The sequence below is a fragment of the Mesocricetus auratus genome, unplaced genomic scaffold (genome assembly GCF_017639785.1).
Source record: "Mesocricetus auratus isolate SY011 unplaced genomic scaffold, BCM_Maur_2.0 Super-Scaffold_100015, whole genome shotgun sequence".
NCBI classification, from domain to species: Eukaryota; Metazoa; Chordata; class Mammalia; order Rodentia; family Cricetidae; genus Mesocricetus; species Mesocricetus auratus.
In genome coordinates, this window is record NW_024429198.1 from 7892737 (window position 1) to 7903294 (window position 10558).

Consider the following 10558-nt stretch of genomic DNA (forward strand, 5'->3'; position numbering starts at 1 on the left):
ATGCACGCACGCGCACACACATACACACACTTCACCAGGCCCTTCTAATCAGACTCTCAGGTGAGATTTAGAGTCACTGCTGCACCTCCCCAGATGATGCTAGCAGCCCTTTCTACACACACTTAGCATTCCTCTGTGAAGAGAGGCACTGCGGTGGCAATAGCACTGTCCACCGTTACCTTCCTAGGCTGGGGAGATCTCCCTCTGAACCCCAGCCACATCTCGGCAGCTCTGCAGCCAGGAATCTTTTCCTAGATTCACTGCCATTGAGTCCACTGACTGCTGCTGGCTTCACCATTGGACTGTGAAAGTTGCCCATGCCAACATGGTGTCGTCCTTTTTACAAACTCAAACCAAAGAGTCCGGAGACTGAGAAAGGAAGGTCCCCCTGCACACATGCTGTGATAAGAACCACTGCAAAGACCCACTGCAGGGCTCTAATCAGAACTAAGGCCTGTAATCAGAACCTTGACAAAGGGCTTTACAAACTGTCCCTTGCTACCTGAGTCACAAAAACATATAAAATACAATTGCCTGGTACACTGTCCATCATCGAATTGACGTCAATTCCCACAATAAGTCCATAATCAATGTTCTCTTCAGCTCAAAACAACTTTGTGTCCTCTCATTTTACCTTCAAAAACGCTTGCTTCTCTTTGTCTCCCTGGATGTGCTCACAGTTGCCATGGCATTGCTGCTCGCTGCTCTTCCCCATTAAGCCCATTCTCACGGAAAGCCACTCTCGGTCATTTAGGGTGATAGGAGCTTTCAACGTGACTGACAACGGACTATCCACGTCAGAAGGGAACTACAGGTCAGTCCTTTACTTTGGGCCTGCTTTCTTATCTTTAACTAGTGGGGATTAAAGGCATGCTAGTCTGGACGTCAAGCCAGAGAAAAGAATCTCAACACTCTTCTGTAACCCCTCACCCACACCCAAGTCCTGGGAAGATGAACGAATTCCATGCAGGCAAGAATCGAGTTTCCTGTTTCTCTCCACCTATATCAGGAGCCAGCTATCTTAACAGCCTCAGTTCTCTCAAGGGTGGGGATATCATAGAAACGTAATACAGAGTTGGAAGTTACAATGGTGTACAAAAGATGGAAAAAAAACCAGTTTCTTAATCACATTTTCATACCTGAGTTCAAGTCTCACATATCCCCTTCTCCAAGAAGCAAAGAGGACTTTCTCTTATTAATAAAGCAAAATCTACAGATATCTAATTTTTTATTTGAGTTTAAGCAGAGTCACATGATGACAAGCCCAGGTGATGGGAACAGAGATCCTTTTATTAGGGTAGGGGTGTAGAATACGGGTGAGTACAGAGGGACCAGGTGAGAGGCACGAGGAGGAGACAGGCATGGGAAGTCAGGATGAGCCCTAGTTAGAGCTTTATTAACCACACATGAGATGGGGTGGGTGTGGCGATATCTTGTTTGTACAAATAAAGCCTGTCTGAAGGTCAGACAATGGAACTTGCCACTGGCTAACCATAGAGGTCTGTACAGACAGGGAGGAAGTGAGGTAGCAGGGGAGATACAGGATATAAGCAGGGAGAAACAGGAACTGGCTCTCTTGTCTGCTGAGATGTGAAGGAGGTAAGGTGTGGCGGTGGCTTGTTCCTTCTCTGTGCTCTCGCAGCATTTTCCTCTATATCTGACTCCAGGTTTGTATTATCTAGCCTAATTAAGAACTCTGTTTACAGGTGGGGAGCCTGCAAGCTCCAATCCAGAGCAAGCAAAGCGCTGGCATCGGGAACTCTCAAGACAGCCTTGCAGGTACACAAAGAGCATCAACACAGGCTTTGCAGGCATAGGCTCCAATTGAAAGCCACAGCACCGCTAGAGTCAGGCATGAACAGTCTCAGTTCCCACCATTCCCCTGCATCACTTGAATGCACACTAACATGCTCTGAAGCAACTTGAGAACAAGTCCCGTTCAATGTTAAACTCAACAGGCAAATCAGCTGAAGCTGGTACAGGGAGCTCTCAGGGTTAGTGTGCTTAAGGATCGCCCAGAATGCTCCTGATCAATTAATCGACTTTATGGTTTTAGAAAGGCCACAGATGGTTGATTGCAGAAGTTCTAACAATTAGTTCTGAACAGATGACGTGATGTTCCCCTGTATGTACACACGGCATAATATCCTTGACTAATTGCTTTCCTGCTTTTTCTCCTTTCCCCATTGCTCATTTTTCAGTGGATAAGTCATTCCGTGTCCACTGCCATTAGGCAAGGATATGAGCCGATGGAAACTAAAGATTAAAGGAGCTAGAGTCAGTCAAGCAGGTAAAACTCTTTGCCATGACAGCTTCCAAATAGTGGAGTCCTTAGCAGCTCTGGGGTCAGATAGAGCTTAAAACTTGCTTTGTAGTGAGTAAAGGGAGAGGCAGGCAGCAGGAGCAACAACAGGGAAGCCTGCAGGCTGCAGCTGCATGCTGGTATTGCTTTGGAGTAGCGTGGGATCACAGAGAAAAGACCATGCAGCCCAAAGCACCAAGCTGACAGACAGCAGGGTCAGTCCAGGAGCAGCCATGATGAACTGACATATGCCGGCCATTCAGTCACATGCCTTCATGGACAGAGGACTTAAAGATCCAAATAGGTCTTCACTCTCAACACATCATAACCACAGTTATCACTAATGACCTCCACTATTGCAATCATCACCATAAATCACTACAGTCACTAAGACCACCACAATCACCACCACTGCCATAATCACTATCACTACTATAATCATTACCACCACAGCACTCTTTAAATATTTTTTAAAAGTTTTTTTAAGATATTGTCATGGTCTAGCTCTTTGGCTCTTCCAAAATTCAGTAAGAAACTTAGTTCCCAAAGTCCTATGTTAATGGTATTTGGAACTGAGGCCTTACGGCAGTAAGTAAGACTAGATGAATTCCTAAGGGTGGCACCCTAATGATCACATTAGTGACTTCTTAGGCAGAGACTCACATCAGCATGTTCTCTCTATCCCACTGTGTGGTACCCTGCAGAGTCCCTCCAGGCAGAGGATGCTCACCAAATGTGGCCCCGTGGACTTCTCAGTCCCCAGAACTATAAAAAGAATAATTGTCTGAGATTTTAAGACAGGGGTTTCACTAAATATACCTCAGGTCAGATGAAACTCATGGTCTTCCTGCCTCAGTCTCCTCGGCGCCAGAATCTTGGGCACGTTCCGCATGCCTCCACCTTTCTGTCTTTTCCTTGTTCGGTTTCAGTGGCAAGAACTGGACCTGGACAGGGTAACTTCTACCTCCCTAACTTCTCAATGATTGGGCCGTGACTTCATTTCTACCTCCCTAACTTCTCAATGACCACACTCAGCGTTTCTCCATCCAAGATCCCTACAACCTGAAAGGTCAGCCCCACAGAAACTAATCCCTATTCTTAGGAGTCTTAAAAATTGGCATGGAGGCACACAACTTTAGTCCCAGAACCTGGGAGGCAGATACTAGTGGATCTCTGAATTTGAGGCCAGTGTGTGGTCCATAGAGAGAGTTCCAGAACAGTTAGACACCTGGGGCTACATAGAGAAAAAGAAAAGGAGGTGGGGAGAGGAAGAAAAGAAAGGGGAGGAGGAAATGGAAAGAAAGATCTAAAACTATTGCAATAAAGTGGACAAGGTAATCTAGTATAAGTGAGTTTCAAGGAGTAACACTGGCCTCTTAGAGGCCATGCACCTCTTCCTTCATGACGTGAGAGCCCTCAGAAGCATGCCCATGAGTAAAGTCAAACCCCTCTCACATTTGCCATTCTGTTATTTCTGGGCAGAAACTCCCCCTACTAGGTCCAAACAGCAGCAGGGTCTGTCCTGGTACCAGCCCCATGCTCCACCAGTGTCCTTAATCCCTATGGCAGCCTGCTCCAGGGCTCTCTGAGGAAAGCGGAGGGGCTCTATGGTCTTACAAACCCAGTCAAGGAGTAGAATGAGTCACCTGAAAGTGACTACCAACAGTTAACATGAATGACTCAAGTCACAACCACTGCCTCAGCCTGCCCCCACCTCCCCTCCCTTCCCTTAAGGCATTTCTGAGAGAGGTGTATGAGGGCCTCTTGCCTTACCAGCCCAGCTGCTCTGACTGAGGCACCTACATGAGAGCGTGACCTCATCACACTGAGAGGGAGCCCAAGCCTAGGGTGCTGATATCCGTCATGTGGACGGAGAAAGGAGAGACAGCAGAGTTGAAAGAATCTGTAAGGTGGGAAAATGAGAACTAATCAGACAGCCATGGATTCTGGTAGTTCATTTCCTGATTCATACTTCGTGAATGTTGACAGCCCTTTGCATCCACAAGGCATCTACCTCTGAGAGGCATCCCAGGAGCCCACGTCTCTCAGTTACAGCATGGTTTACTTACACTGACTCGCTCTCACACAACCATCCAAGGTCTCCTTGACCCTGGGAGGCATTTCTATACCTTTTATATCCAGCCTTTGGGGAATAGTCAAGCACAAAGGTGATTCAAAAGGCATTAAATAATTGAAAGGACAAATAAAATAAATTTAAAAACTTATCCCAGGTACATGAACTGGCTTTCTTGAGCCCACTCCCTATGGTGGGATACCTTTCCCAGCCTGACTGGGGCTGGGGGAGGGACTTTGTCCTGCCTCAGCTTGGTATACCAGACTTTGGTTACTCCCCAAGGGAGGCCTTATCCCCTCTGAGGAGTAGATGGGTGTAGGATGGGGAGAGGTGGGGAGGAAGGAGTAAGGAAAGGAGGGAGAACTGGGGTTGGCATGTAAAAATAATAAAAAATAAAATAATTCAAAGGACAACTTGATTATCACACATTATCCTTTATGAATATATGTTTTATATAAAATTGTGGAACACTATCTTTGGTATTTTATACACACACAAATATACCAACATGCAAATAATTAAGGTCGTTCACAAGCTGATGCTTAGAATGCTTTTAAAATCAATATGACTACTTACACAGAAGATGGCGGCAGAATGAAAGAGCTCTGTGTGTATGAATGACCTTTAAAAACCACATACAGTGGTGTGGCAGAAGAAAAGAATAAAAGTTTTTAGCTTCAGTAGGCTAATATCCACATCCTAAACACTAGTACCTCCCATTCTTATGTGGCAGAAGGAACATTGCCATCTGTGCTAGAGTTAAAGGTCTTGAGATGAGGAGATAGACGATCCTGAGTGATTTGTAAGGTCTAAACTGTAACCACAGGCATCCTTCTGAGAAGGAGACATATCCGACCGTAGATGTAGGAGATCTGATAGTGGAAGCAAGAGGCTGGGATGACTCAAGGGAGGAGTCATAGACAAGATAGCCAGATGGCCTGCAAAAGCCAACACAGCCAAGAAAGTAGACTCACTCCAGAGCTTCCAGAAAATAATAGCCCCTGCCAATGAGTCTACCCCCATGCAACTGATATCAGACTTCTGGTGATGGGGGGGGGTAGTCAGAAGTTATAAGACAAGCTTGTGGTAAGTTATTGTGGTGGTGGTCTGAATGGGAGTGGCTCACCATAGGTGAATATGGTTTGAATGCTTGGTCCCTAGTTAGTGGAACTGTTTGGGAAGGATTAGGGGTGTGGCCTTATTGGAGGAGGCATGTCACAGGGAGTGGGCTTTGAGGTTTCTAGAGCCCATATTAGGCCCAGTCTCCCCCCCTCCCCTTCCCCGTCCCCTTTCCCTCCCCCTCTCCCTCTCCCTCCCTCTTCCTCTCCCTCTCCCTTTCCCTCTCCCTCTCCTTCTCCCTGCTGCCTGTAGATCACCTTGTGAGATCCAGGGACAGAAGTCAGGTCTCCAGGTCCACAGGAAAGCACCTTTGCCATCCATCACTAACCCTGGTTATTTTTGTTTTGTTTTGTTTTATTTTATTTTTAATTGACTTTATTGAGGAGCACACACTCACTCCTTGCCTTGAGGGTACACCACAGTCCTTTTCTTGATAAACCTAACATTTCCTTAATAACTTCCTCCTTTGCCAGGCAATAGTGGCACTCACCTTTAACTCCAGTACTAGGGAGACAGAAGCAGGCAGCTCTCTGTGAGGTCAGGGCCAGTCTGGTTTACAGAGCTAGTCCTAGGACAGTCAGGGCTGTTACACAGAGGAACCCTGTCTCAAAAATCAAACAAAAAAAACCAAAAAAACTCCCTCCTTTACATAATAACCCCAATTTTGCTTCATTCTGATTCCTAGTTCCATTTCTGTGTCTGTGACTAAAATACCCTACAAGCAGCAACTTGGAGGAAGGGTTTATTTTAGCTCACAATTCCAGGTAATAAATAGTCTGTCCTTGGGGTGAAGACACCACCGCAGGAGCTTGAGACAGCTGTCACATCTCATTCAGTCGAGGGCAGAGGGAAATGCATGCATGTTCAGCTTGCTTGCACTCCACTGGTTTTCTTCTATCTAAGAGAGTTCAGGACCACCCCCACCTAGGGAACAGCGCCACTCACAGTGAGCTGGGCAGTCCCACATCCGTTAACTTAATTAAGAAGTCCCAATGAGGGATTGCCTACATTGCGTTGAAAAGTGGATCTTTAAGTTCTCCTCAGCCCTAAAGATCAAGAGATAGACATCTCTAGAGGTTGGGGAAGGAATGAGTCTGGCTAGATATGTACAGGAAGAGAAGAGCAAGATACACAGTGACTGGAGGCTGATGCGACACAGGCCTGCGTTACTGTAAGACACCATGTGACCACTCAAACAGTGAAGACACAAGAGCATCCCAAATCAGCTGGGACCAACAGGCTGTGACAACCATGACCTGTCCTTTGCGTCATTATACTGGCTTCTCTAGACCATGAATCTAGCAAAATCCCTGCTCATTCAGAAAACCCTGTGTAAGGATACCAAGCAGGGGCAAACCCTAACCTGGGAAAAAATGCTAACCCATTCCAGGTTTTCCCCACTTTTTCCTACTTTATCTCACGAATGAGCTTCCCCTTGGTTAAAATGAGTTGGTAACGTGAGCTATGCAAGATCCCAGATCACTACTTGAGAGTTCATGCCCACTCCTTGCATTACTGTACACTGCCATTATTTTCTTCATAAATTCCACATTTTCCTTTGTTTAACAAACTCCTTAATATTGCCCCTCTTTTGGCAGGGAGGTAAGACAGGATCTAACTCTGTTGCTCAGGCTGGCTTTAAAACTCACTGTGTAGCCTAGGCTGACCTCAAACTTGAAGCAATCCTCCTGCCTCAGCTTCCCATATGCTAGGACTTCAGATGTGAGTTGCTATACCTGACAGAATCCCAACTCTGCAACAACAACAACAAAAAACAGCTGGCAGAGCTGCAGTGCTGCAAGAATTTTGCCCAGAAGCTCGTAGTGTGGTTCAGGGGGTCTGACCCCCAACACAGCATAATAAAAAAAGGAGTTTTACTCAAACTAGGTTTCTTTTAGTTGTCATATCAGATGCCTCACATTTAAGCAGCAACTTCTTTTTAAAAGAAAAACAGCATGTTTTACTGCTCTGCTATTCCTGTGATGTTGTCTTCATCTTCTCTGCCCAAGGTGGCGAATCACTCCAACTGCAAGGCAGCCCACCAGCAGAAGGGAGGGTGGAGCCAAGAACACAGCCCAGAAAGCGCACTTTCTGGCTCCCAGTATGGTCAGCACGGTCACAGGCCCACAACTGCTTCTCAGGGAAGCTGGAAGTCTTTACTGCAAGGTGTCCAGTTAGAAATGCAAAGGGAAGAAAATAAAGAAGAGAGAGATGGGGCATGGCGGTACATCCTTGTAAATTCAGTGCTCAAAGAATCGAGGCAGCCGGATCCTGAATTCAAGATCAGCCTGGGCTATGGTGAGACCCTGACTCAAAAACAAAAGCACCAGTAAAGAAGCAGGGCTGAAAATATCCGGGCCTGTGCGTCCGGAAAGAGCATACAGCCATCAAAGTTAAAATCGGGGCAGCACAAGGCAGCCAAGGACAGTGGCCTCACAGAGTCCTGGTGATGAAACTGAACTCATGGCACACCTTCACCCGGTGTCCTGCCACGGCTGGAGATTCATTATCATATTATTATCATTATTAATTTAATAATAATGGGTGGGTAGCAGCAGAGCCTGTAACACACAGAAAAAGGTATAAGCTGGACATGGTAGTCACACCTGTAATTTCAGCACAAGAGTCTGAGGCTGGAGGATTTCTGTGAGTTTGAGGCCAGCCTGAGCTACATAGTAAGTTCCAGGCCAGCTTGGGCTACAGTGTGAGACCCTGTCTCAAATGATGGAAAGGGAAGAAAGGAAAGGAAGGAGGGAGGGGAATAGGGAGGGTGGAAGGGGGGGAAGTGGAGGAGGGGGCGAGGGAGGGGGGGAGGGAGGAAGGGAGGGAGAGAGGGAAGCAGGGAGGGAGGGAGGAGGGAGGGAGGAGGGAGGGAGGGAGGAGTTCTCCCCTTCTGCTCACTCTCAACCTCTTGTTGAAACATTGTTGCCTAGGGGACACTGAAGCCCTCTAAGGGGAAGCAAAACCATTCTTTACAACAGACAGGGTAATTCTGGGGAATTCCCGAAGCTCCTGTGTTTCTTCCTCCTGTGAGTTCTGCTGAAAACCCTCAAGCCTTGGTGAAGAAGATGGAGTCTGCTTGTGGCTGCGTTCTCTGTGTGGTATATTTCAGAGCCTCTCGTCTGCAGGCTTCTCTGGGGATGAGAAGCCATCTTGAACGGCACTCGCAATTACCACAGAGTGAATGCTGGTTGCCATGGCACTGCTTTTAATGGTTCCTGTGCTGACACATCTCATCACACTGCTGCATGCTGCTCCCATGCACGGGGACCACATTTATCTCATCCTGCTATTTGCTGACTGATGCTTCGGCTCTGCACCAGAAATAGTGCTCTGTCACCCAAGGAGCATGTGGGTGTCATGTCCCCGCCTCGCTCATCTGTAAGGTGAAACACCTGGAAACGAGAGACCTGGATTTGCCTCAGAGTTCTCCACGACATGCTTGTGGGCAAAGGCTTTCGTCTTCCCGTGCCCTGGACTCCTCACTGGAGTGTCTCCATCGTCCCTTCCTGATGTAGCACCTTCCCAGCAGCACAGGCTGAGCTGAGAGCCACCATCAAAGTGCGAGGAAGGCAATTCCTGTAAGCCCTTGCACAGCCCTCCCGGGCTGACGCTTTCTGAAACTCCCCTTTAGTGCCTCAGGGCTGTTTTGCGTTACTTCCCTGGCAAGGTGCCACTTGCAAAGCCAGACCCTCTGGTGTGCTAAAGGGACTGTGTTCCGCTCGGCTTAGGTCATTATTTGCTGTGAAATGCTTTCTTCCCATAATCCCCGGTTAGTGCTTTAGCCTCAAAGTTAGCCCTCTCTACCTGAAGAACGCAAGTTCTAAATTTAGAGAACCGGCCTCCGAGGGAAGCTGGCCTGCAGACCTGATTTCCAGAGCAGCATCTCATGGGAGCAGGATCTGGGAGGAGATGGCTCTGATACCTGTCTAGCCAGCATGCAGCGGGGCTCACTGGCCAGAGTACAAATGAGGTCACCTTTCCTTCCCTGCTTGCGTTGCCCAGACCCCCAGTGTTCACATGCTGGCTGCAGGAGCTGGACCCCACCTTCAAATCCTCCTTGCGACCCTACATCAGTTATTGCACATTTAGCTAAAAAAAAATTGCCTGGAAACTTAGTTAACAAAGATAACAGGGTGTCTTGGTACAAACAGATACCCTAATCTCAGGGTGGGGAAACACCTTGGGCCTCAATAAACAGTATCTTGGTTGTTGTTTGGATTGCTTGTTTGCTTGTTTGTTTCAGACAGGGCCTAACATGTTTCAGGTTTGCTGTACATTCACTAGGTAGCCAAAGATGACCTTGAATTCTGTTCCTCTTGCCAGAACCTTCTGAGGATTACAGACATGTAGCACCATGCCCTGCCACATGACGTTCTGCATGCTAGGCAAACACTCCACCAACTTAGTCACAATCCTAGCCTGTACTGCTTGATTTTTTGGAGACAAGGTCTTATGTAGACCAGGCTAGCCTCAAACTCCTGCTCCTCCTGCCTCTGCATCCTGAGGGCTAAGATTGTAGGCTGGTGGCCACTAGCCTGCTCCCCCTGATGCTATGGACTGCACACATCAGTTTGCCTGATAAGGAGTGAAGGAGGACTCTGGCCAGACTTCAGAGACGCAAAAGTGGCTCTTGAAGACAGAATGCTGGGACAATGGTGATGGCCTGAAGGAATGATGTTATGGAGCAGACATCTAGTGCCTTGCGGTTAGGTAACAGAGATGTGCAAACCAAGCTCCATTAGACTACCAGCTCATTAGGTTTAATGTCCAAAGCTTATTATCATGGCAAAAGGATAATTGCATGTCCTTTCAATGTCATGTCTGAGCATTGTGTGGCAAGCCCACTCAAACATAGTTCTCCTGGAGAACTTACTTATTAATTATTATTTGAGTTCAGATTTTGTGAAGCTAGATGTCTGTTAGACATGCAAATGATTTCCATTCAATATATAATATAACCTCTAACGATTACAGCTGATTTCCCTCCAGGATAGTCACCAAACTTCTAACCTGGCTACTGACTTATTTCAGAATTCCTTTCCTAGCTCTGAGACAGGCAC

The 10558-nt window shown here is 47.1% G+C and overlaps 1 long non-coding RNA gene across 1 annotated transcript; it reads left to right on the forward strand.

Moving 5' to 3' along the window:
* The first annotated feature begins 702 nt into the window (after positions 1 to 702).
* On the forward strand, positions 703 to 9716 carry LOC110342426. The gene is made up of 4 exons (XR_005881585.1): positions 703 to 814; positions 1707 to 1779; positions 7505 to 7793; positions 8429 to 9716. It is a non-coding gene; the product is annotated as an uncharacterized LOC110342426 (long non-coding RNA).
* The last annotated feature ends 842 nt before the right edge of the window (positions 9717 to 10558 follow it).